The 26,939-nt window shown below is 35.2% G+C and overlaps 1 pseudogene; it reads left to right on the top strand.

Moving 5' to 3' along the window:
• Positions 1-11,283, top strand: part of LOC141372543 (AKT-interacting protein-like) — a 71,681-nt pseudogene extending 60,398 nt beyond the window's left edge.
• Positions 11,284-26,939: the final 15,656 nt, after the last annotated feature.

Raw genomic sequence — 26,939 nt, 5'->3', positions numbered from 1 at the left:
ATCCTACCCATCAGACTTGCAAATTAGAAGGTTATCTGAAAGAACAGGAGAAAAGTGAGTAAAGATATTGGTCTTGATGGTCCCAAGGCAGATTGTCCCAAAGCAGATAATTGTAGCTGTGATTGTAGTGTCAATGGGGATAGGCAAAGGGCAAAGTTTTCTCTGTAGGAATATATAGAATTCTTGACTATCACTTCAATCCTCTTTATAGAGCTGTGGCCATTAGCATTGAAACTGTATTATATCAAGCTAATGGTGAATGTAAAACTTTTGCCAAGCTGTACTCAGGGGATGTAGTTCTCCTCTCTTTTTATTGTTCAACAGTTTCATCCTTGCTATTTGTTACATTATTATCTTTACCTGGAGTTTTCTTTGCTCCAACTACATGGTGGTATGCAAATACCACAGTTTTCCCATCCAGGCTGAAGTATCATGGCCTTCATAAGCTTGTCCTTGACACTTTCCTCTGAGCATTAGCCGTCCCTCCTCTAAATTCTCCCAGCGTTTTATCAATACTTCCATTTTGGGATTTATTAGTTTCTGCCTTTTACAGTATTAAATTACTTACGTAGCTTACCTTTCCTTTTAGATGAACAAGTTCCTTAGGGACAGAATTTATATTTGCAAACCTCCATTATCCTACCACTATGTGTTTTACATAAGAGAGGCTTTCAGAAACTGTACAGATAAATAATGGAGTGCATGTACTTTGAAGAGAATCCACAAAAGGTTTTATATCTGTTAAATACTGGGAAATAAGAAGACCTGCTCAGAAATCAATCTGGCATACAGCAAAGAATAAAATGTCAGAAAAAAAAGAGAACCACAAACAGTAAGACACTAAGTAAATAACAACTCTACAGACAAACTTGATGTTTGCTGTGAAATATACAAATGTTACTGTGCATTATATTTCCCTAGAATTTTAAGAAAGTATAATTTTAATAACCATATAAATTTTCTTTAATAAAACTTTATTTTTCTTTAGATCAAGCTATGTGTACATATTGATCTTTATTTTGTAAAGAAACTAATTGCAACTTGTATGTTAACATATCATGTCTAAATTGAAGACCTAAAGAAACTCAAGATATAAAATATTTCCTCTTTCTCATAATATCGATGTGTAAAATAACAGATTGTTAATTTTTTAATGGATAGGAATTTACATGAGATATGAATTTTAAAAATCGGTGTTAGTTATTTCACTTAAGTATTAAAAGAAATGTGCTTCAGAACAGAAGTTTATAACAATTCTTGAAACGAGAGTTTATGGATAATGACTAAACATTTGCTTGTTCAAGTTTCTAGACAATACATGTCTTAAAACAATGAGTCAAATCAGGCCATGTTTCAATCTTATGTATGTGTGTATGCATGTGTGTATTTTTGTCTACTCTAAATTCCTTTAGATTAACTATTTAGGTATTTTAGAAAGGTTAATACATGATAAAATTGTAAAGTAGTAGTAGTATACTCAAAAGACTCTTTTAGGAAGGTTATTTTCCTATTGCACTAGACTTGCTCAGTGAAAAAAGGAATACATAGGCTTTCCTTTTTTGAGAATATTCTTTTCATAACTTTTTTATTCCAGACATACCTCAAATGAATTAGTGGACATTTCTTATAAAACTTTAGACTAATTATTTTTAGACTAATTATTGTATAAAGATTAAAAAATGAAACAGATCAAGCATCTCAAAATACCAAATAAAGTAAGGATTATTTGATATTAATTAATAGATGTTAATCATGGGTATTTATGTAACAAGTTACCCTACACACATCACTCATTTGTTCAGGTTTATAAACAATTCATGCCCAGGGGCATCTGGGGGGTTCAGTCAGTTAATCGTCTAACTCTTGGTTTCAGGTCAGGTCATGATCTCAGGGTTGTGAGATCAATCCCTGTGAAGGACTCAGAGCTCAGCATGCAGTCGGCTTGAGATTCTCTCCCTCTCCCTCTGTGCCTCTAGCTCATGCTCTCTTTCTTATCTCTCTCTAAAATAAATAAATAAATCTGAAAAAAATTTATGCCAAAGCATTTCATTTTTGTTTGTCTTTGATGTAGTTAGTCCAGGACCATTCCAATAATTGAGAAACTTCAGTTTTACCTAAGAAATCTGTTTGAGATGTTGAGGATATTTTCCCTTTAATATCCACTGTATAATTGTACTCATATTAATAAAAAGAAGGCTTATATCAACAAAATCTGTGGGGAATTTTATGGGTAACTTAAGAATAAAAATGTGTGATTATAGAAATTAGGAAAGTTGTGATTGATAGAATCAGAAACTGAGTGTTGGATAAAAACTTAAAGGGTAAATGCAAGTTCCCTCTGACATAAGGAATTCCCTGGGCTGTTGTTAAACCTCAGTGCCTGGCCTTCTTTGTCTTTGGGAAGTTGTAGTTCTGAAACTCAGAATTAGATACTATGAGTAAATAAGAAAAACAAGGTAAGGATTGTGCACCCAATTCTGATGTGTGGGGAAAGGGGTTCCCACACCACCAAGCAATCCTCCATCAGCTGGCTGTCTTAACAGTTTAGCTCAATTCTGACAACTTCTACTGGGACATGACTTCAGATCCCACAGGTGAAGGGCTCAGTCCCACAAGACTGCTCCCCCACACCCTTCCCTGCTGCCACACACACACTTCAGATACCAATGGCAAGTCCAGTTTGTTATACGTACTTCTGACCAACTGGCTGTAAATCAGAGATTCCCACAAACCCCTCCTTGGGTTTGATGAATTTGCTAGAGTGGCTCACACAACTCAGAGAAACATTTTACTTACTAGATCACTGGTTTATTATAAAAGGATGTATCTAAGAGACATCCAGATGGAAGAGATGCATAGGGCAAGGTATGGGGAAAGGTTTCCATGTCCTCTCGAAGTGCAGTATTCTCACCAAATTTCCACATGGTCACCAACTTAGAAGCTCTTCAAACCTCATTCTTCTGGGTTTGGACGAATGTTTCATTACAAAGATATGATTGATTAGATCATCGGCCATTGACCATGGATTCAACCTCCAGCCCTGCAGAAGTCAAGGAATGGGACTAAAAGTTTTAACCCTTTAATCACAGGTTGGTTCTCTAGGAAATCAGTGTCCTGTCCTTAAGTGCAATCCAAAGTCACTTCATTAACATAACAAGATGCCTTTCTGTTCTCATCACAGAAAATTAAGCGTTTTAGGAGCTCTGTTCCAGGAATAGATTTTTAAGACATTTATTAAATAAATCTGTCAATCTTGATTCTTTCTTTGTAATTCCTGATTCTTAAATATCGTGTGTACACATTCTACACATTGTATTATTCAAACATGGAAAAATGGTTGACTTAATAATACTATGTTGATCATTGTCTTTGTTTAAGGAAATAGAATAAATTATTGCTAAAAGACAAAAGCATCCTCTTTTAAGGTCAAATTTCTATGTAAGTGTCTTGTTTAGTCCTTTCTTTTAGTGCCTTGGGACTATAACTCTCAGAAAAATTTAAGTATTAAATTTTCTTTGAGAACAAAATTATATCAGCTTAGTTAAAGCTTATGAGGTTAGATTTTTATTTATGTCTATCAGGCATTGTTTTACCTCACTGAAACTACTGTTGTCAGGAAAGCATAAATGCTATTTTTTTTTTAAGTGAATAACATTCTCACCTCCGTGGAAGGCTTGGTTTGGTCTGGATTAATAGGCTATTAAAGGTTAACAAACAATAGGGCTCCCGCCACAGAAAAATTAGCTTAGCTTCACCTGGCTTTGTTCACCAGTCTTTAAGATTCATTATTCAGATCCCAGTCCTTTAGGATTCTTTCCTAATTTCTGCCCCAAGTCTGAGTTAGGGTCCATTTTACAGCATTCTTCTTAAAGCCCAGCAGTAAAATGTACTTAATCAGTTATTCTCAAAATGTTTTCCTAGGAATAGCAAAATCAACATTGCACAAGAACTTGTTAGTCATGCACAAAGGATCATGGGTCCCCCATGCCTCTTGAATCAGAAATTCTGGGGTTGGGCGCCTGAGTGGCTCAGTCGGTTAAGCGACTGCCTTCGGCTCAGGTCATGATCCTGGAGTCCCGGGATCGAGTCCCGCATCGGGCTCCCTGCTCGGCGGGGAGTCTGCTTCTCCCTCGGACCCTCCCCCCTCTCATGCTCTCTCTCTATCTCATTCTCTCTCTCAAATAAATAAATAAAATCTTAAAAAAAAATTAAAAAAAAAAAAGAAAAGAAATTCTGGGGTTGTACTTGGCAGTCTGTATGTTCTGGCATTCCAGGTGATTGAAATCCACTGCACTAATCATATTCCATTTAATCCCTTATTTACCTATTTAGCTCCTAGGACAGTAAAAGCCCCTAGAATATGTCCAATAAATGTTTATTGTATCTATTATCAAAATGAAATTCAGGCTATATATATATATATATATATATATAAACCTGTTAGGTCCAGCTAGAGAGTAAATTCAGTCAATTTCATTTTGCTGTTTTCAATGATAAAGAATGACTCCAAAATGGAAAAATTAGTTTTTGAACAAATATTGAGTGGAAAGTAAATTTTGTAACAGATAAAAGGAAAATAAAAACTATTAATAAGGTTAATTTATTGTTTAGTCTAATTATTTTATGCCTGACAAATTGTAGATTTATGTTCCTTTGATCTTTTTCTCATAATCTTCTTATTCATAATCATAGCTAATATTTACATAGGCTGATTCTTTTATGAACTCTTCTAATCCTCACTAAATCCCCATTATCTTTATCCTTATTTTATAGATGAAAAATTTGAGGCAATAGAGGTAAAATAACAAAACTACCACCCGGCAGAGCAATGCCTCGAAATCAGGGAATCGGGGTTCAGAGTCCATCTCCCAACTAGTACTAATTACTCTGCTTATATTTTTTTTTAAGCTATACGATTATTTTTAAAATGTCTACTGAAATCCTTTCTTTATTTTTTAAAAAGATTTTATTTATTTGAGAGAGACAGAGAACATGAGTAGGGGGAATATCAGAGGGGGAAGGAGAAGCAGGCTCCCCACTGAGCAGGGAACCAGACTCAGGGCTCAATCCCAGGACCCTAGGATCATGACCTGAACTGAAGGCAGACTGACTGAGCCACCCAGGTGCCCCAAATTCTTTCTAATCCATAAAAATTTTTTTAATGATTCAAAAATTACAGTACCCTTCAACTTTACCCTTGAATTTCATAAAGTTCCTGTTCACTCACTTTCCCATCAAATGGTCTTTAGAGCAAATGTTAAGTTCTTGCTGCTTTAGTGTATATGTTAACTGATGCTTAATTGCTCATATGCTGATAACTAACTGCTCTTCAGAATTGCTTTCAGATTTTATATTCTTCAGAAGAAGGCACCATATATGCCTAAATGCATTTGTCTAGTGATTCATTAACAATTTTTGTGGTAACATTCTATGACAGTTATTTGTACATTATTGATAGAAAATTGTTTCAGCTTTTCATTACTGCATTAGAAGTTTTGTTTCTTTAAGTTGTAAAAAGTCCATTTTCTTTCTTAGGTAAGAATTCCCATTTCTGAAAAGTAAATTAGACTTTTTTTTTTCAATTCTGAGGATTAAACAGATTCCCATCTTGCTTCAATTTTTTTTTGATAAATTAAGGTCACAAACAATTGGATTAAATGTTTGAAAGTCAGAATTCACACATCTGACAGCTTAAAATAAGAACTTTGATCTGCTAACCCGGTGTAAGGAAGAGGGAAGAAAATAGAAGGAAGGTTTAAAGACAAAAAAGTCAATAAAAGTTAAAAACATAAAACAATTTATACATGAGAATTTTAATAATATTGGATACAAACACAAATAAACAGAAGTATATGAAGACAGAAAGTGAAGAATTAATCAACAAAATGGAAGAAATTGTTTTTGAAACAACAGTGAATGGAAATCAAAGTTAGGAATAGATAATAGGAAAATTTTAAAAAATTATAATGCTGATTTATTGTTTAATCTAATTATTCTTTTGGCCAAGTTATTGACTAGATATAAATCAAATATTCATTCTCTTCTATAGGTTTTTATTGATTTTTTTTTTTCCTTTAAAACTCTCTAGCTGAAGGAGTGAATGCTGACTTTCAGCTATCTTATGGGATGATTCTTAGAAAACTTGGAAGTATTTTTTTTTAAGTGTCACAAGGCAATTTATAGCTATTATGAAATAATTTTACCCATGTGGGGATACATATACATATGATATATGTGAGCACATATACTGTATTCAGTATGTAGACATTTGATTCTTGTTTGTATACATGCATGATGCATCTATGTATAAACACTTATGATAAAAAAACAATAATTTTCTTTGACTCTAAAATATATTTAAACATTTATTTAGTTAATGGTTGGCTCTCCATGACATTGTTTCTTTCTGAACAAGTCTAACAGTTGGAGTTTAGGTGAGTTTCCAAATCCTAGTGTGACACTAATATTTACAAGCGAGTTTTCGTTCATTGCTAATCAAATGTGTTTGAAAAATAAATGAGTATTTGTGTGATTATGTACAATTTTTCTATGAATCTATGGTACTTTATAAACAGTAGAAATGAGGATGTCAGTTTCTATTTCAGTTAGAAAGTCTGTACACTGGTTTATCAGTGTTCTGAACAGTCATTTTTTGAGGGAGAGGTCTGTCTGTGAAAGACTATTAATCCCTCATCAATTAGACTAAACATTTCAGTAAATCATTTAAATTTATTGTCCTTTGAATGGTTTAGATTTCCATCCTGTTATGTTAGTGTCTGCCTCACTAGAGGCCACTGTTGTCTTTTAGATATACTTCATAACCGTGAAAATCTTTAAATAGTATGTCTGAATAATCTCAAAAGCTATCAATTTTTGAAATAGAAGATAAGTTCTATTATCTTTTGTGCAGTCAGCCTATTTGAAATATTAGAAAAATAGGGGTGCCTGGGGGGCTCAGTCGTTAAGCGTCTGCCTTTGGCTCGGGTCATGATCTCAGGGTCCTGGGGTCAAGCCCCGCATCGGGTTCCCCGCTCAGCGGGAAGCCTGCTTCTCCCTCTCCCACTCCCCCTACTTGCGTTCCCTCTCTCTCTGTCTCTCTCCCTGCGTCAAAGAAATAAATAAAATCTTTTTAAAAAATATTAGAAAAGTGATTTTTAGGTACTTTTAAAGCAAAATATGAACTTTTCATTTAAAAACCAAGTTACTACATTTATATATAAGTATATATGTTATATATAAATATAGATGTTACTCCTTATATTGCATATATTTTCCCCAAAGCCTATGTTCCTCAATAGTTACAGAAGCATCATAAATGTACTTCCAGTGAAATATCTTTGAAAAATGATTGATTCTAAAAGATACTAATAGAAATTCAAGGCCAAGTAGAATAGTTAAAGTTACTGAATGCCAAACATTATTCTAAGAACATTACATTCCTTATACCATTTAATTCTTATAACACTGTTGCCAATTACCTACCAACAGTATTCTCAAAGTATGGTTGAAGAAACCAGGGGACAGAGAATTTAAATAAGTGGCCCAAGATTATATGCCATTACCAGTATGTTACCAAAAAGAAAAGTAGATATGGGATATAGATGTATGCATATGTAAGTGTATATGAAGTTCTATCTATAAAGTTATAAATTATGCCTGTACATACCACACACACACACACACACACACACAATTTTGATAGTGATGTCATTGTCTAGAGCTTTGCAGTGTTGAGATTTTACTCTATTTGCAAGAAAATCAACATATTACTGTTTTATATATGCTGACAACACAAAACTCCTGGATCAGAGATAAAGGACGTTATTACTCACAGCAAAAATAATAGCCAGAGTTTCATATTTATGCCAGCTCCCATATGCCCTCCAGATGCCCCAGATGCCTGCACACGTAGCGGATGCATTAGAGCAGAGTGACGCTCAGCTGGGGGATTTACTGATTTTAGAGCAAGAACAAGCCGGCCATCTGTCCAGGGAGAGACGCTACCTGTCCCTCAGCGTTGCTCACTGAAGTCACACCTTTTGAGAAATTGCTCAGGGAAAGAGCTGTTAAGAGTGCTGAATTCTTAGACTATCCAACAAGAACATGCAAACACCAATGGCTGATTTCCTCTCCAAACAGCCATGATTATCTTATCTCATCTCATCTCATCTCATCTCATCTCATCTCATCTCATCTCATCTTATCTTATCTTATCAATCTTAAGTTTTTTGTGGCTCACTCCTCGATTCTGGAGGGACAGAGGGAAGGATGATATATGTAGTGTTGTACAAGCAAGACAAAGACACATCTATTTCCCTCAATTGCATTTCTGCCCCTTTCTTCTAGATTGTATTAATTTCACTTGGCAGTTCCAGCTTCATTTTATTCCCCCTATTGTCTTGTTACATTCTCATTCAGTAAGTATTTTTTTCAGTGGCCACTTCGTATTGAGAAAATTTCTGGGTTAAGACATGTTCATAACCTGAAAATATAAATTTTATTTGATGTAATTTAAGTACTTGAGGCTGTGGTAGTCTTCTTAAAAGTCTAATATATGAGAAGGTAATGATATTTTTCTTTTTAACATTATACCAAGTACCATGTATCAAAGATAAACTGTATTGGGCTCCTGGGTGGCTCAGTTGGTTAAGTGACTGCCTTCGGCTCAGGTCATGATCCTGGAGTCCCGGGATCGAATCCCACATCGGGTTCCCAGCTCAGCAGGGAGTCTGCTTTTCCCTCTGACCCTCTTCCCTCTCGTGCTCTCTATCTCTCATTCTCTCTTTCTCTCAAATAAATGAATAAAATCTTAAAAAAAAACAAAAAAAAGAAACTGTATTACCAAATTCTCTCCTTGATTTTATGAATATCAGCAGCTATACTACTACTAAAATTTTTATTTTGTAAAATACCTTCAATTTTTGTAACTAACCATTTGTTGAAATCGAGTAGTATCTTCTTAAAAAGTTTTATTCTCAACACTTTAAAAAGTGCTTTTCAATGTAAACTAATTTGAAATAATTTTTATAATAATTTTGCAAAAGAAAGAGTGCTTTATACATTACCATTTATCTTACATTCTGCTTTAGTATTTATAACATCATCCTTTACTGAAAATCACAAAATAAAAAAGCTGACTTCACAAATGGATTTCTAAATGACCTCTAATTGCAAAAATCATCAAATATAATTAAAACATAAATTTTGAATGGTGGCAACCTAACATTGGAATTGATAACATTCATATGTTATCTAAATCCATATTAATTTATCATTTTTTCTGGTCAGATTGAAGCTACCATTTAATCCCAAATTTCAAGTATTAGTTACATGACATTGAGTTTTTCATGTCATGCTTCTTGTCTTCATCCATTCTGGAAAAAGAAAGTTTAAAAATGTTATCTAAGAGTTTTTCTTGGAGGGGCGCCAGGGTGGCTCAGTCAGTTGGTGTCTGTCTTCGGCTCAGGTCATGATCCCAGGGTCCTGGGATAGAGCCCCGCATTGGGCTCCCTGCTTGGTGGGGAGTCTGCTTCTCCCTCTTCCCCTGCTCCTGCTCTCTCTCGCTATCTCTCTCTCTCTTTCAAATAAATAAATAAAATCTTAAAAAAAAGAGTTTTTCTTGGATTTTAAAAATATAATTAGGGGCGCCTGGGTGGCTCAGTCATTAAGCGTCTGCCTTCGGCTCAGGTCATGATCCCAGTGTTCTGGGATCAAGCCCCGCGAGGATCCTTGCTCGGTGGGAAGCCTGCTTCTCCCTCTCCCACTCCCCTTGCTTGTGTTCCCTCTCTCGCTGTGTCTCTCTCTGTCAAAAAATAAATAAAATCTTCAAAATATATATATATATATAATTAACACATATTGGTAAAGACAATATATCCTTTATTATGAAAATTTTGTCAATATGCATTTGTCCAGTGAAATTTTCTTTTAATCAAAATTCCAATATTCCACTTCTTGAATTATTATTGAATGTCAACTTTTGAACTTAATTTTTTTTGAGAAACCATAGAATTTTGTAGTTCGCAGAAGTCTTGAAGGTTTGTTATTCCACTTGTCCTGTCATTCAGGGAGGAAGATGTGCCTGCAAGTATACTTATGAGGTAGCCATCCATCCTTTGCATGAACATTGTTTGTATACTTACTCAAATATATGGACCCAAATTTATTTTTTATATAATACAAGTATACTGATACCTGCTTATTCAAATATTTAAATTAGAGTAACATGCTGTGGAGAAAAGAATCTGAGTCTTAGAAGTTGCAACATTGGCTCTGTCATTTACTAACCAAAAATACTGCTATTTATTCTTTCTGAATCTCAGTTCTCTCCATTTTTCTCATTCTTAAAATGTCAGAGTGAAAGTGTGTGATAGATAAAATTGTCTTCATCACATGATACAACGGTAGTTAAGAACCTAGAAAGTTGCCCAGAAATCAGTCAATGGTGGCTACTCCTTTTTTTCTTTTTTGCTATCCCCCTTATATCAATTTTTATGTCTTTATAGCCCAGTATAATTAGTGTAATCTTGCACACTATCTTATGCACAGAGAGCTTATAGACACTTAAGTAAGAAAATAAATAGCAGCACTCTAAATGAGGAAAGAAATAAATATAACCATATTAGGTTATTCTAAAGTATTCGTGAGGAGTTAATTTCTTTTTGTGTCAATAAACATAATTCAAAAGTATTTCACCAGTTATTTCTTTCTTTGAAAGAGCAGAGGGTTAATTGCAGATCTATCATTTCTCAGGCATGGATTTTTCACCTCTCATTTAATGATGATAAAACTATATTTATCCCTTGTAAGTTTTCTATCGATTGCATAAGTTTATTTCTCTAGAAATCCGATATGAAATAAGATTAAATAATGCTAGACATACATTCCTTTGAAAATGAAGAGGAGATTCATTTTTCCCTACACACTTTTTACCAAAAAAACACTGCCTTAAAATTAAATAGGAAGTTGATGGAACACCTGGGAGGCTTTATCAGCGCTATGCAAATAGCTAATTACTAGGAGAAGGAAGAAGAATATGCTTTAGACTACAGACTTCCTGGGAATGTGAGAGGATTTTGGGTTTATTTCATAAAAGGGCTATTTCCTGACAGTCATATTTTACAACTGGAATCTACAGGGTCCCGTTAACATGACCAAATTTATTCAGCCAAAAATATTTTAATAGATCCTCAAGAATTTTTCTCTTTACAGGTACGACACCTCAAAGCCACTGTGAGTTTTAAGAGAAATGAATTCTTCCGAGGTGCTCTACCGGTACACTAACCCGTTGGAATATTTCTCCAGCACACTTAATATAGATGATCCCGCCTTTTCGAAAGTTGGGAGTTGCACCAGTTTGCTTCTGTGAAAGATCCATGTTGATATCTGTTTTTGCTAACCAAGAGAAATCCAAAGAGGATTTTCACTTTCATGAAAAACGACGAAAAGTGAAAATAAGGATTCAGCATTTGTTTTGTAGTGAGCTGTTACAGAGACAGCACGCGCCCGGAACATCGAGAGTGGCGCCACCAAGCTCCTTCCCCAGGAACTACACTCATCATCCCAGCATCAAGCCGCCAGAGCTTTGAGCTGTGTCTGTGAGCGTCTGTACTTTATCTCAAGTTATTTGCGCATCCATTAGCAAGATGTGTCCCAAGGTATCAGAAGAGCCTGAGAGGTTATTTTTTGGGTCTGGGAACACTCAAATTTTTTCCCCCATGTAAATTAATGGTAATTACTTCTTTGCTTTAAGCCATTTGGCTAACAAAAGCTTTCATAGGAATACTCTCCTTTTGGGTATCATGGGGAAACCTGTATAATGATTGTAAGTATGAGTTATCATGTTAGCTATGGTTTGTGTCTGTACCTGAATGGAAGGATCATAAAACTGGTCAAGATAAATCATAGATTTATGTAGGATTGATGATTTGGAGTATTTGGGAGAGAATTACAAGCAAATTAATGCAGCAATAGGTGCAGTGAATAAAGGCTTTTGTACAAACAGGTATGACTTTCTGATTAACTAAACCTGTCAGTTCCCATTGGTTTCACACATGCAGATTGTATTTGAAACAACTGACTAAAACAGCCAGTTACTGTTATTTAATTACTGATATGAACAATGAGAATGGATGTCAGCAATTTTATTTTTCTGTTAAGATGAGAAAGCAAATATTTTTAGCTTTGTGGGACATAAGATCTCTGTCCCAACATAAGATCTCTGTCCCAAGTAGTCGGCTCTGCCACTGTAGCATGTAAACAGTCAGAGGCAATAGGTAAATTAATGGGTATGGCTGTGTTTCAATCATTTGGTTATTTACCAAAAGTTAGCAGGTTGTACTTGGAATGTGAGCTGTAGTTTGCAAACCAATCACAGCATTTTGGCTTATGCTCACCAACTGAAGTGTCTCGAGGACAGAGACCTCATCTGTCCTGCTTACCCCTTTGGACTTCAGAGTTTTGCACCTGGGAGACAGGAGGAGTTAATACGATTTGTTTAATTAAAAAGTAAATGTGTATACACTGTAAAATAATTTCTTTTTTTTAAAGATTTTATTTATTTATTTGAGAGAGAGAGAGAATGAGAGATAGAAAGCACGGGAGGGAAGAGGGTCAGAGGGAGAAGCAGACTCCCTGCTGAGCAGGAAGCCTGATGTGGGACTCGATCCCGGGACTCCAGGATCATGACCTGAGCCAAAGGCAGTCGCTTAACCAACTGAGCCACCCAGGCACCCTGTAAAATAATTTCTAATAATTCTCCAAACAGTTACTTCATCCCAACTTAATTTGTATCAATAGTTATGCTTTAGAAACACACTAATACATTTTAGGAAATTTCATCATAGTTCTCAGAAGGAAACAGGTCCTAACTTTTGACATGATTTCTAGGCTATTGACAGTATATACCTTTGATCATTCTGTCTTTCTTATAAACATTTTTTAGGAATGTCTCTAAAATAGAAAACTAAAACAATCCTTTTAAAATATGTGCTACCCACCAAAGGTCTTTAATGGACAAGAACATTCTCTTCAGTGTAATAGCACTCCAACCAGTCTTAAGAGTTAACTCCCTTCAAGCTTACACACTCCTCACTTGCTGACTTAAGCCCCTTGGTCTGTAGCTGAATTAACCTACTTTCCTTGAGATCTGCAGACCACTGGCTTTGAGGAGGAAAGCACCAGGAGTAAGATAAGCTCTGACTATATTTGAAAACAGCTGCCACTGGTACCAGCAAGTCTGTTCATGGTCATGTGGGCATTCAACTAACCGTCTGGACACCAGCTTCTCCCGCACATAAGCCTTCCCCCACTTTCCCTCACCTTCCCCTTTACAACCGTCTGGAATTTCCCCTGGAAGGGGAAATTGGTCTTTGGGATGTTAGCCCACCATCTTCCCAGGTTGTTGGCTTTCTGAATAAAGCAACCTTCCTGTCCCGCCATCACTTGTCCCTCAAGTATTGATTTTCAAGCTTCGAGCAGCCAAACCTGAATTCAGAACTGGTTCTCTGTCCCGTAACACCAGTACATAAGCCACGGGGAATGTGCACGTACATTCTGCTTGTCTATTGTTTTAACGATTTTATTTATTTATTTGACAGAGAGAGACACAATAAGAGAGGGAACACAGCAGGGGGAGTGGGAGAGGGAGAAGCAGGCTTCCCGCCGAGCAGGAAGCCCGATGCGGGGCTCGATCCCAGGACCCTGGGATCATGACCTGAGCCGAAGGCAGACGCTTAACAACTGAGCCACCCAGGCACCCCTCTTTAAAAAAAAAAAAAATGTACTAATACTCAGTGATATTTAAAGAGATGAAACTAAAATTATGATAAAAACTGTTTTTTAAAAAATGCTCTTACATTGTATCCAGGCCCTCTTTATAGATGGCTTTCTAACGTAGCCCAAATAAGGTTGTAAAAACCATGCTTATATACAGGTTTCATGTTGTAATGCACAGTTTCGATTTTATTTATGTTGTAAACAGGAATTTTGGTTGAGTTTCTCAGCAAGCAAACATATATTAGTTTCAATCTTGTAATTCCTCTATCATTTGTCTGCCTCAGGATAGTCATTCTGAGGAGGAAAAAAAAAATTACAGCTACCCTACTTACTCCACTACTAGGAATTCCTAGATGTTATCAAGCAGTATCAGCAGACAGGAGTCTGGCTTGGCTCGCTGAAACCTTAGAGCCCACCTGGGTCATGGCTACTTTTGTAGCACTTAAACTTGAATCCTCTCCAGCACTACAATGCATGATCTGGCAATAATCTGGAATCAGTCACTTTTGTGTTTTTGTGGTGAGATTGTTTCTCAACCAAGTTGATGCCTAGCAGCTGTGAATATCAAATTTTGCATGAGCTTCTGAAAACAAAAGAAATAATTGTAGCACATGCTTCTAAAACCATAAAGCCAGTCAGCAGGAGTTCCTGTCATATAGTTAGGGATACTTTTAGTTCAAATTGATAAGGTCTGTTTGCTAAATTATCAACAGCTAGGATTCCACTCTTAAAAGGACAGAGGTTGCAATCCTCCAGCTATGCATGTGGTGGTGAGTGTGTGTGAAACACTGAGCTGCATAAAAGAAGAATGAACAAAGTCGTTAGGATCTTAAAGACTGTGCTTGTTAAATTACTCTACAGATATTAGAAAATCTCTTAAATCAATCTAAAGACAGATGTTTCTTAGCTGCCTTCCATGATATTAAATATGTTGTATTACCATGCCAAACGACAAAGAAAGTAACAACACAAACTCAAGTTTTGACCCCCGTTCCCCGTGCCTTCCCTGAAGCTCATCAGTGAAGCACTGAATAGGGTGCTGGTGTGTGTGAGCACAATACCTTGGGCTCTAATGCCCTGCTACTTCACAAGGCCAGACCGTCAGCTTTGTGAGTGGGGACAATGGTGCATTATTTGTTCAAGACCCTGACATGTGACACTCAGGGATGGAGCTGGTGGAGGGAGCAGCAGCTGCTTGCTCAACCATTCCATCTGAAAGCCCTCTGCGCCCTAGGCCGGCGTGGCCGGTGCAACGCAGAGCTGACTCCATTCGGAGACAGAAAATGGATCCGCGAGTTTGCAGTAAAAGTAGCTGGAAAGGAAATGTTCCACCAACTGTGTAAATACTCTGCCAAAGCAACACTGGGTTTTGTTTGGTTTGGTTTTGTAGTAGTGTTCATTTAATGGCCATTTTAGGAAACTCTGTAAAATTTCACAAATGATAATCTAACACATAAATAAGTGAAGGTTTTTCTGCATTTGAATATGTTAGTTTCACAAAATGTGCTGCATAATAGAGTATTTTTGCCTGAAAAAGGTTCACGTATAAACACAATAAAATGTCCATGGAAGCATGGTAAAACCCAAGATTATGGTTTCGTTTTATTTATATTTATATTTATATTTATATTTATATTTATATTTATATTTATATTTATATTTATTTATATTTATATATAAATATATATTTATATTTATTTTATTTATATTTATTTTTGAATATATATTTATATTTATATACTTATATTTCGTTTTCATTTTAATTCTTAAAATTTTTCCTTTTTTTTAGTAAAAACTAGAATCCTATTTTTTAAAGATCAGTGTGTCTCCGAAAAACAATAAAAATATTTTTCATCATGAGTAATGTGCATTAGCATTTTTTGAGTAGAGCACTGAGCTATTTTGATAAGTAGGCTGCTTAAGCACGAAAAGATGCTGACTTGAATTTGAACAATGCAGAGCAGGAAGAAAGGATGTGAATCTAAAGCTGGCGCCACCTGGACATCATGTCCTTGAACAAAGGCAGAAATAGGATTTCTTAAAATCTTTCAACCAAAACCAAAAATGTACAAAAACACAGCACAACCAAAAAAACAAAAACAAACAAACAAACAAAAGCCTAAATTTAGGGATGCATCTTCCTTAACTTTTTGCAGTAGTTTTCATTATATCTCCTGAAAATTTCCTGCCAACTGATGCAGGTGGCACTGGGCTACCCATATTCTAGGACCCTATAATAAAAGAGAGGAAACTTGGGGTCTATATTCCTCTCCTTTCAATGATCCCCAGCTGATTGACTATCACTTCAAATGTGTGACAAAATCTTTCAGACTTGTAAAACAAAAAGCTAGTTGACCTTTTGAGGTCTTTTTTAACTGTAGGGTCATTAGTTTTATGCTAATTACGCATAATTTTGTAAAAACATGCCCTAAGTAGGTAATTTTTTATTGTGCCAACTCAATATGTGAAAGTCACTGCTTTCCTTTCACGATATAGTGATTCCTGTGTGTATATAATTGTTGCAGATACAAAATGAATTCTCTACTAGTTTAAATAAAAATGCTGTATAAATCAATCCTTTGGAAACATGAATAATATGTTTGGGTTGAAGTCCCTTAATCACTACTTCTAACTTTTATTCATATATATTTATATTTTAAATCCACGAGAGTAATTAAAAACAAGTTATTTTGATATATGCCTTAAAGTAGGATGGAACTCTTAAACTGTATTTTTGCATGAGCTTCTGAAAACAAAAGAAATAATTGTAGCAAAAATCCTTGTATTTGGGACTCAATTACAAAAAATTTTTTAAAAATTATTAACTGGTTAACATGGGCTGCAAGTACTGCTAATTGGGCATTTTAGGAACAAAGATAAAGTTACCATGTCCATGGCTTCCCTGGCCACCCTATTTACAATAGCACATCCTTTATTCTATTATCGTCTTTCCCTGGTTTAACATATGACTAGGAGGCATCGTCTTGTATACAAATTGATCTACTTTATGCAAGTTCTAGTCTCTAGAACCAGAAGGACATCTCTGGAAGGATGTAGTAGTGGCTTCATAAATGACCTGGGAAGCATGGCTTCACAATCCGAACACTGCTTTGAGAGCTCAAGCGAGCTACATAGCTTCTCTATGGCTCATAAGGGCAAAATGGGGATGGTAACACCTGAAGATTTACGTCAACTAAGATTTTATTGAATACTTACTCTGTGCCAGGCCCCGTTCTAATAACTGGATAAAACAGCAAAAACACAGAAGAGAGCCCATTGAAGTGGAAAAGACAAGGTATCGAAAAGAAATTCCTACATTATCAAGGTACCATGGCACCAGGTTAAATCATTAATCACTTGCTGCTATCTTTAACACTCTTATTCCAAGGTTTGGAGGTTTTATCAGAGTCCGTAGGGGCTTCGTGGTTGAACTTGGGAGCTCTAAACCAAGACAGCTAACACTGCTAGAGTTAAGCTGTGAGTCTAAGTTAAGTTAAGTTAAGTTAAGTTAAGCTGTGAGGAGAAAAATTACCTCAATATGCCAACAGATGTGTCAAGGAGAAAGTCATCTGAAGAGGAGATTAAAGACAAGTACATTTAGGTTTTAGAGTGCAGATTTTGGGGAAGGAAGAATAAACTTAAGCAAGCTGGGATGAAATCAGTTGGGAGTGTAGGAAGTTTTGCTGAGACATATTACAGGGAGGCCTGAGCATAATATTTAGGAGGAATAGTCAGGCTTTAAGGGCCATGAGGAGGAATAGATAGGAATTGCCCAGGGACTTAGCTTATATTTTGACATTACTCAGAAACAATGATTTGCCATAGTAACATAGCATAGTATTTTTTTAAAAATATAGGTTTGGGAATCAGAAGATAGAGGTTACAGTGTATTTAGTTTCTGATCTTTCATGAATCATGTAGTTACTTAGGTCTTAGGTCCCTTATTTTAAAATGAAGTCTTATAATATTATATGGAAACCTATATCTTATTCTAGAAGTCATCCCCTTATCTTATAATGACCTATGCTATTCATTTTGAAAATAATTGATTTCCCATAATTTATTTTTTAATTTTATTTATTTATTTGAAAGAGAGAGAAAGAACACAAATGGCGGGCAGCAGGCAGAGGGAGAAGCAGGCTTCCCGCAGAGCAGGGAGCCAGATATAGGACTCAATCCCAGGACTCTGGGATCATGACTGGAGCCGAAGGCAGATGCTTAACTGACTGAGCCACCCAGGTGCCCCTGATTTTCCATAATTTAAAATATGTTTTGAATAAAATCTTGCATTTATGAAATCACAAAATACACTTAATAACTTCTGTATTTGACACATTTTTATATATGGCAAAAAAGTACTCAATGAAGTAGATCTGTTTATTGAAGGAAAAAAATGGAGTAGATGAAGGTGCATTTAGTTAGTAAATTTATTTTTTGGATTTTATAGAGTACACAGATTTTTGGGGGGGCATGAGACTGTGGTCATACAAGATGCTTAATTTTTAAGGTAAAATTATTTTAACTCACCTCAGCAAAAGCTAAGTGAATGGTATAACATCAAACATTAACTTTCACACAACACAGATGTCAGTCCTACTCACAGTTCAATCAGTTTATGTATCCTGCTTTCATCCATCCTACATCAGTGCCTGCTGTTTATTGGATATGTTAGAAACCAAATCTTAATGCTCTCAGATACTCCATATTTTGTGTTTGATTCTCCCTTTTTTTATATCCATGACAATTTTATAGATCTTACTCAGGATGACTCAGAGGAAGAGTCTTATTTCCTTCAAAAATATGATTTTCAATTTGGACTAAGTGGAATCATTCATTAAATAGTAACTTTTTAATTAAAATCTTTTTTTTCCTATTCTGCAAAAAACAACAGCAAAAAACCCAATAAACAAAACCGTATACTTCTACATGAAATTAAATCCTCTTCTTTAGTGGTTGGTGATGGGTAGAGAATTTTCATGTCAAGAGGATAATTTAGAACTTCTAGAATCAGCTCTTGATTTTCAAAGCCCAGTGCCCATGTGGCTTTCTGCCACCACCCTAGTGCTCCCCCTCTCCCAGTACTAACATAGACATAAATGACACAAGACTAATAATTGGGAAAAAAATAGTTATTACTAAAGAATAGTAGGGTTAACTACCAAAAAAATGAACACAGAACACAACATATAATCAGATTACTAGCTTAAATATAAAGCTTTATGATCTTAAACTTGGTTTCTCCTATAGGATGCTATTCTGCCCAGCTCCACCCTTGTATGGTCAAAGTCTTATGAGACATTTAAAACTTAGCCATTTCCTCAAAACCTAGAGACAAGAGAAAGAGTCTCTGGAAGAGAAATACGGTCCCTTCACCATGTGTATAAGACCTGAATTGTATGTTTCAATTTTCTGTCATAACATTTGATATTGGTTGCTAGACGTTAAGAATAATCCTCTTCAAGGTACAGCTTAACTTATCACCAGGGGATGGAACCCTGCTCTGTGATGTCAAAAGTATAAATCTGTCAAAACAATTTATGATAAATGTAATATCCATTCAAAAGAGACATATGGAATAGGGTGGAGGGTAATATTTTTTTCATATTCCTACTAGGATTTAATTCTTGAAAAAACAATATTGAAAAACTTAGGCCAATGAAAGTAATTCTGAAAGCTGGAGCTGGTATTTGAAACTATTTTAAGAAATGGAACTATAATGGATGCCTAGCTGAAATTACCATTTTATAGCACTTTAATTTGATTTCCAGCTGAATGATCCTTTTGAAGGAAAACTCTAATGTCTTCTTGTTTTAATTATGTGTTCTTTGTCTAAGAGAATACCATTTAACTTACCCTGATAAACCACTAAAATAATGCCCTAGTCTTCAACTTTGTAATGATGATGATCATTTTTGTTCTTGCTGCGAGTAGTTTTCCTGTGTTATGTATTTATATCTCAACTTTAGTCTTTCAGTTTCTACTCATTCGAAAGTATTCAATATTAATTGGATTGTTTAGTTCCTTTACATTCAGTATAACAATGTAATAATTCATGTCTTTCACCTTGCAATTTGTTTTCATTTTGTTCCTTGTTTCCTTATTTTTTTAAAGACATTTATTTATTTTTTTAATTTATTTGAGAGAGTGCACAAGCCCACACGAGTTGGGGGGGAGGCAGAGGGAGAGGGAGAAGAAGACTTCCTCCTGAGCAGGGACCCTGATGTGGGGCTTGATCCCAGGCCCCCGGGATTAAGACCTGAACTGAAGGCAGATGCTTAATCAACTGAGCCACCCAGGTGCCCCTCCTTGTTTCTTTATTTCACCTTTTTTTACTTATTTTGGATTCATCAGTATTTTCATTCTATTTTTCTCCTTGAATTAGCCTTTTAGTAATCTATTCTTACATTATTCTTTTAGTGATTTACCTATACTACAATATATTGTCCTGACCTATTATAATTTATCTTATGCAAATATTCTCACCACTTTCTGAAAAATGCAAGAAACTTAACATGACTTAATTTCATGCATTGTCTCTTGTCCTTTTTGATGTTATTGTCATTTATTTTATTGCTGCATAAGTTGTAATTCCACAGGACATTGTGCTATTGTATTTTTTATTAAAGAATAAACTAATAAAGGTGAATAAGATGTTCTGATCTTAGGTTTTCACCTTGATTTTATACACAGAAACACACACATGTACACCCACATATATATATTATATATATGTTATATATAAAACATATTATATATATAGAGAGAGAGAGGTGCAATTGTATACATCAGTAGTTCACTCTTTGTAATTGTTATGTAGTGTTTCATTGTATAGATATATCTCAATTTTTATCCATTCTTTTGTTGATGAGCTTTCAGTTTTTGTCTATTATAAACAATTGATAGCATTTATATACATGTCTTTTTGTGAACACATTTACTCATTTTTTTCATTGATATATGCTCAGAACTGAAATTGCTAAATCGTAACACACATATACCTTAGTTTTAGGAGAAAAATGGAAAGCTTTTCAGTAGTATGTACATTATTTTTATGCTCATACCAGCAATGAGATAGTTTTAGTTCCACATTCTTGCTGGAATGTGGTTTTAACAGTGGTGGTGAGTGTATAATAGTATTTTATTGTATTTTCAATTTGCATTTCTATATGAGTTTTCTATTGTTGCTCTAATAAATCACAACACAATTAGTAGTGTAAAAAGCTCCCACAAATTCATTATCTTGCAGTTTTGTAGGTTGGCAGTCTCACGTGGTCTTACCAGGCTTAAGTGAAACCACCAGCTGCATTCCTTTCCCGAGTGAGTATCCAGGGGACAATCTGCCTTTTGCGGATTCTAGAAGCCACGCACATACATTCCTGACTCATCGCCACCTTGAAAGTGAGCTTCCCTTGAAAGTGAGCAACATTACAACTCTGACCATTCTTCTGTAGTCACTTCTCTTACTCACCCACTCACCATGTGTTTTCTTCCAGGTTTATTCACCTTCAGCCTGAATAACTTCCTTTAATATTTCTTCTACTGTGGATCTTTTCCTAAATGAATTGCCCGAGCTTTTGTTTGCATAAAAACATGTCTGTTTTACTTTAATTTTTGAAGGATATTTTTTCTGGCTGTAGAATTTGAGTCTACTAAGTTATTTTTCTTTCTTTTAGAATGTTAATGCTAATATTTTCTTAGGCTTTCATGTTGTTTGTTGAAAATCCATTATCACTTATTATTAATTCTTTGAGGTTAACATTTCTCTTTTTTTTATTGTTCTTTTTTTTTCTGTTTCAATTGGCTTTGGCAGTTTGAATATTATATACCTAAAGTTGCCTTCTTTGTAATTATTCTGCTTGAGGTTTGCAGAACTTCTGGATTCCTGGATTGACAAATACTTTCCATCAATTTTGAAAAATTCTCTGTGTATATTTCTTCCGATATTGTTTCTGTTCTATTTTCTTTCTTTTCTTTTTCTGGAACTCCAGTTAAATACTAAATATTAGACCATTTGACTGAGTCCCATGTCATATCTCTTAGGCTTGGATCTTTCTAGCCTTTTCTCTGTTTCAGTTGAAATACATTCTTATAACTTTTCAGTATGTTTACTAATTCTATCTTCTGTTTTGTTTAGTCTCCTTTAAGCCTCTCTACTGAGTTCTTAATTTTAGGTTCTGGATTTTTCAGTTCTAGGATGTCCATTTGATTTTGTTTTCAATATAGATTTCAATTCCTTGTTGAAATTCTCAATATTTCCATCTATTTTGTATATTTTTCCTTTATTTTAAAAATGTTAGTCATAATTATTTTAAAACATCTGACTGTTAAATCCAGTATCTGGATCACTCCTGGAATGGTTTCTATTTTTATTTTCTTTTAATTATTATAAGTCATTTTTTCCTGGGTATTCACATTTCCACAAATTTTTATTAATAATACAAGAACTATAGAGCTTCAAATGACTTGCAATTTATTTCCTAAAATACGACTTTTGCTGTCAAACCCTCTCTCTCTCTTTCTTGTATAAGAAAAAGATAGGCTAAGATGATAAAAAGTTCACTACTGAGTTAAATGAATAAACTCACAGTTACAATGTACAAAATCCATACCTCTGTCAATGTTAGAGTCATTTTGCTTTTTAAACCTTCTGAAGAAAATGAGAACCAAAGGAACTTCAAACTCTAATCATGAGGAGATTTATAGTTATAAACTCGTTTTTCAGATTCTACTAGGATAATGAAATACTAGACACTTAGGAAGGATCTTACGACAAGTGCCATTACATATCTGGGAACATCACTAATGGGTTACCTTGTTAACCGCAAAAATGTGGTTAACATTTGTGTAAAAGATCATAAATCTAGACCTCCCGTATTTCTCAAGTTCTCATCCTTCCCATTTATAAAGACTACAAGGATGAAATAACCATGTAAGTTTCTCTTTGGTTTTTTTCTTTTCATTAATCATTTTTTAAATACTTGAACAATTTAAACATTTTTCCTGTCTTACAAATATGTTTTCTTAGTCAAGCCACTGATCTTTAATGTGTCTTAATTTTCTTATCTGTGAAATGAAAAAAATCAAACTTTTTACAAAATAAAAAAAATCAAAATTTTAGGTCTTTGGTTTGGAGAATATGTTATTTCTTTTTTTTTTTTTAAGATTTTATTTATTCATTTGAGAGAGAGAATGAGAGAGAGAGAGAGCATGAGAGGGAAGAGGGTCAGAGGGAGAAGCAGACTCCCCGCTGAGCAGGGAGCCCGATACGGGACTCGATCCCGGGACTCCAGGATCATGACCTGAGCCGAAGGCAGTCGCTTAACCAACTGAGCCACCCAGGCGCCCGAGAATATGTTATTTCTAATGATGTGTCAAAATGGGATATTTGATAGGACTCAGGCATAAATCTAAAATCACCCACAGCTTACTCTACTCGATAACTTTCAATACAATACTATTTTTGATACTTAGTTGGTGTCCAGAGGTTAGTGGTCGGAGTTCTATGGGTAAATCTCATTATTATGATTGTGGATCACATTCCAAGTGAGTGTGGTTTTTCATTGCTCTGAGAATTTCTACATTCTTGAACACACACCTAAAACCAAAACTAAATCCCAGGATGCTTTTAGTTGTTGAATATATTTCAAATGCTGTATTTCTAACTTTTGAGTCAATGCAACACCCTCTAAATATATTCCTTTTACTTTTATGCTATACTTTCCGGACAACAAATTATTTGCCATACTGTTGTTTTGTTTCTTCTTAAATAACTTATGCCTTCACTCAGCCTTATGGCCACTAACTGTACAATTATTCTTGTAATAAAGTATTATTTTTACTATATTGGAATGAGTTATAAGGAAAGATCATATATCTCTCCTCTCCCCTTGAATTTGGCAACAATTTGGTTCTGTAAGTAAATTTGACGTTGATGCTTCTTTTTAGCTGGGTCACCTGAGTGTGGTAAATCTCCATGATTGTCATGTGAAGAGGGATAATATGTATTAATTTATACAAATTTATACCTTTCCCACATATATACTCATGTGAATTTCATCTTTGCACCTTTGGCTTTTCATTTGACTACCCGCCCATTGTTCCCTAAGAGAAAGTCTGTTCTTGTCAGCTTACCTTCCTAGCTTTTGGTGATGGAAAGTAGAAAATGTAAGCAGGAAAAGATAAGATCAGAGAAAGAGTTAGAAAGACTATGATAGTATTATTTGTTGGAATATTTCCCAGGCCTTCTTTATTGCAGAAAATGGGAATAGAAAACAGAGGAATGAGAGAAAATAAAGTTTTGTTCTTTCAAAACCAAACCAAACCACCACAAAAAAAGGTCCAAAAAAATCTAGAAATTGTTAACTTTATCTATTATAGTAAAAAAAAAAAAAAAAAAAAAAAACGAGACAGAGAGTATCCAAAAGTGAGCAGCATTAAGTGAAGATTTTGAGGATGTGAGAAAGTTCAGGTGTGTGAGAGAGTACAAATGGAGAGAAATGGGATTATAAGAACTTTCATTTTGGGTTATGAGTTAGATATATTTTAGTATTTTTATATAAATACACTTCAAGTTTTTTTAAGATTTTATTTATTTATTTAATACAGAGACAGCATGCAAGAGCAGAAGCAGGGGAAGGGGCAGAGGAAGAGGGAGAAGCAGACTCCCTGCTGAGCAAGGACCCCGATAAGGGGTTCAATCCCAGGACCCCGGGATCACGACCTGAGCTGAAGGCAGATGCCCAACTGACTGAGCCACTCAAGCACCCCTACACCTCAAGATTTTTAATTAATTATTGTAGGTAACTTGATTGTGTTTTTAATTGGGTCACTAAAGTGAGCCTAAACCACATGGGAGTCCTCTATGACTTGAACACACCATCACTGCTTTTCCTGTTGCCAAATTCAGTGGTTTGTTTCTCTTTCTGTCCTCATATTTCTTAATCTCCTGACAGAATTTGGCAGAATTCACCACTCCCTCTTTCTGGAACATTGTCCTCTCTCAGTTTCTATAACACCATTTTCTTCTAGTTTTTCTTCCAACTCTGGCTGCTCTTTACTTTGAGCTCTTCCCCTCTCCCTGGCAGTCTCTCAGGATCAGTACTCACTAGGTCTCTTCTCTGCCTCCATACCCCCTCTCCTAATTCTGTGGCTTTAGAGACCATTGGAGATGGATGAATCCCAAATTTGTATCTATAGTCCAGAATAAGATAATTATACACTTGAAAATTTCCTCGGATGTCAAACTAAAATCTCAAAATTAGAATTCTAAAGCGACATTTCTGCTTTTACCCTTAAAGCCTCATCTACTGTATTTTCACAAGTGGCACTATCATTCAGTCAGTTCCAAAATCTATATTCCTGAGAACTGTTCTTTTCTTTCTTCTTTTTACTTTGATCTCCACATGCAATCCATCAGTTTTTCCTCCAAAGTATCTCTCACATCTGCATTCTTCTTTCCATCTTCCCCACCATGCCCCTGGTCACCTCTTCATGTTTCTACAGTCTCCCTCTAACATTTTTATTCAACTCCATTCCAAACAATTATGGAATAATATTTAAAACACACACACACAAATTTGGCCATATGATATCCTAGTAAAATTTCCCATCGGCTTCTTATTTTCACTTACAGAAATCTGAATTTCTAATATTGGTATATAGGATTCTAAATTATCTTGCTCATCTTAACTTGTTCAGTCTTCATATTATTTTCCCTCTTTCCACACTCTATCTACCTGAACATTGTTTACTTCTTAAAATGTGCTATATCTTCTGTTGGAGCCTTTGAAAATACAGTTTTTGCTCTCATAAAAACTTTCATTTTAATTTTTCTTGGACAACTGTCAAATAACTTGACAAAAGTGAAATATCATCTTTGATCTTCCATGATTACTCTTGGTGAAAATGACCTCCTTCTATTCTCTTTCAGGAGAATCTGTGTCCTTCCCAGAATTTGAACATTTACAACTGATATATTGGTTATGTATTGTCTTATTCCTGATTGAATGGGAACCTCCAAAAGAGAAGGGAGTTTGTTTTACTTACTAAGCAAACTGCTTGGCACAAAGAAGTCATGCAATAAATATTAAATAACTTTAAAAAATGAATTTATTTCCTTTGGTCTACATTAAGGGGTGTTTGATGGGTCTTCAACAGAGGTTTTTAAAATAGATTTTTTTGGGGGGGAGGGACAGATGGAGAGGGAGAGAGAGAATCTTAAGCAGGCTCCACACCCAACATGGAAACTGATGGGGGGCTTGATCTCACAACCCTGAGATCATGACCTGAGCTGAAATCAAGAGCTGGACACTTAACCAACTGAGTCACCCAGGTGCCCCTCTTTTTTTGTTGTTGTTGTTTAACTAGGCCCTGTGGAGCCCAATGTGGGGCTTGAACTCATGACACTAAGGTCAAGACCTGAGCTGAGATCAAAAGTCTGTTGCTTAACCTACTGAGTCACCCAGGCACCCCTAAAATAGATATTTTTTAAGAGCATAGTCTTTTGCACAACTAGTTAAATACGCCTATGAGCACTACAACCTCTTATTTAGTATGAATTCTTTTCCAGCCACTGCATGAAGCTCTTTTAGATGCTCTTTGTCATTAACTATGTACTATTTCTATCTCTATTTAATTAAAAACAGAAATTAAAGCTTGGAAAAGTTAAGTTCAACCTTCTTGAATTGAATTAGGAAAACAGAGTTGTACAATGCCACAAAATCTCATAATATTTGCCCTTTTCATCTTTGAGACAAGCCACTAGTCAAGCAATTATCCAGGGATCATGATGACTGAATTTTTCCATTTCTTTTGGTAGACTCCCATGGTATTCAGCTGTAGAGCTCATCATTCCCTACCATAACAGTCCACATCCAAGGATCACGAGTATGTAGAAACAGTCTCTGATCCCTGAATTTCCTACCTTTCATAACTTATATATGAATTGAGGTTGACTTGCAAGTGTCTTTGATCACCTTTGATTTCCTAATGGGGAAAATTTTTAAAAAGGACTAATCCTACCACTTAATCTTGTTTTCAGAAGTTTAAATTAATATTCTTACTACACAATGATTAAAGCATCTAGTGAGTCTTTCAACATTTTCTGTCCAACACATTTTGATTATGTAAAACATTGTTTTCTCATTTTAGAACATGGAAGAGCA

The sequence above is a fragment of the Callorhinus ursinus genome, unplaced genomic scaffold (genome assembly GCF_003265705.2).
Source record: "Callorhinus ursinus isolate GAN/ISIS: 27379988/994484 unplaced genomic scaffold, GSC_fseal_2.0 scaffold4, whole genome shotgun sequence".
Classification (NCBI taxonomy): Eukaryota; Metazoa; Chordata; class Mammalia; order Carnivora; family Otariidae; genus Callorhinus; species Callorhinus ursinus.
Note: the sequence above shows the minus strand (reverse complement) of the source record. Positions and strands in the feature narration are given on the sequence as shown.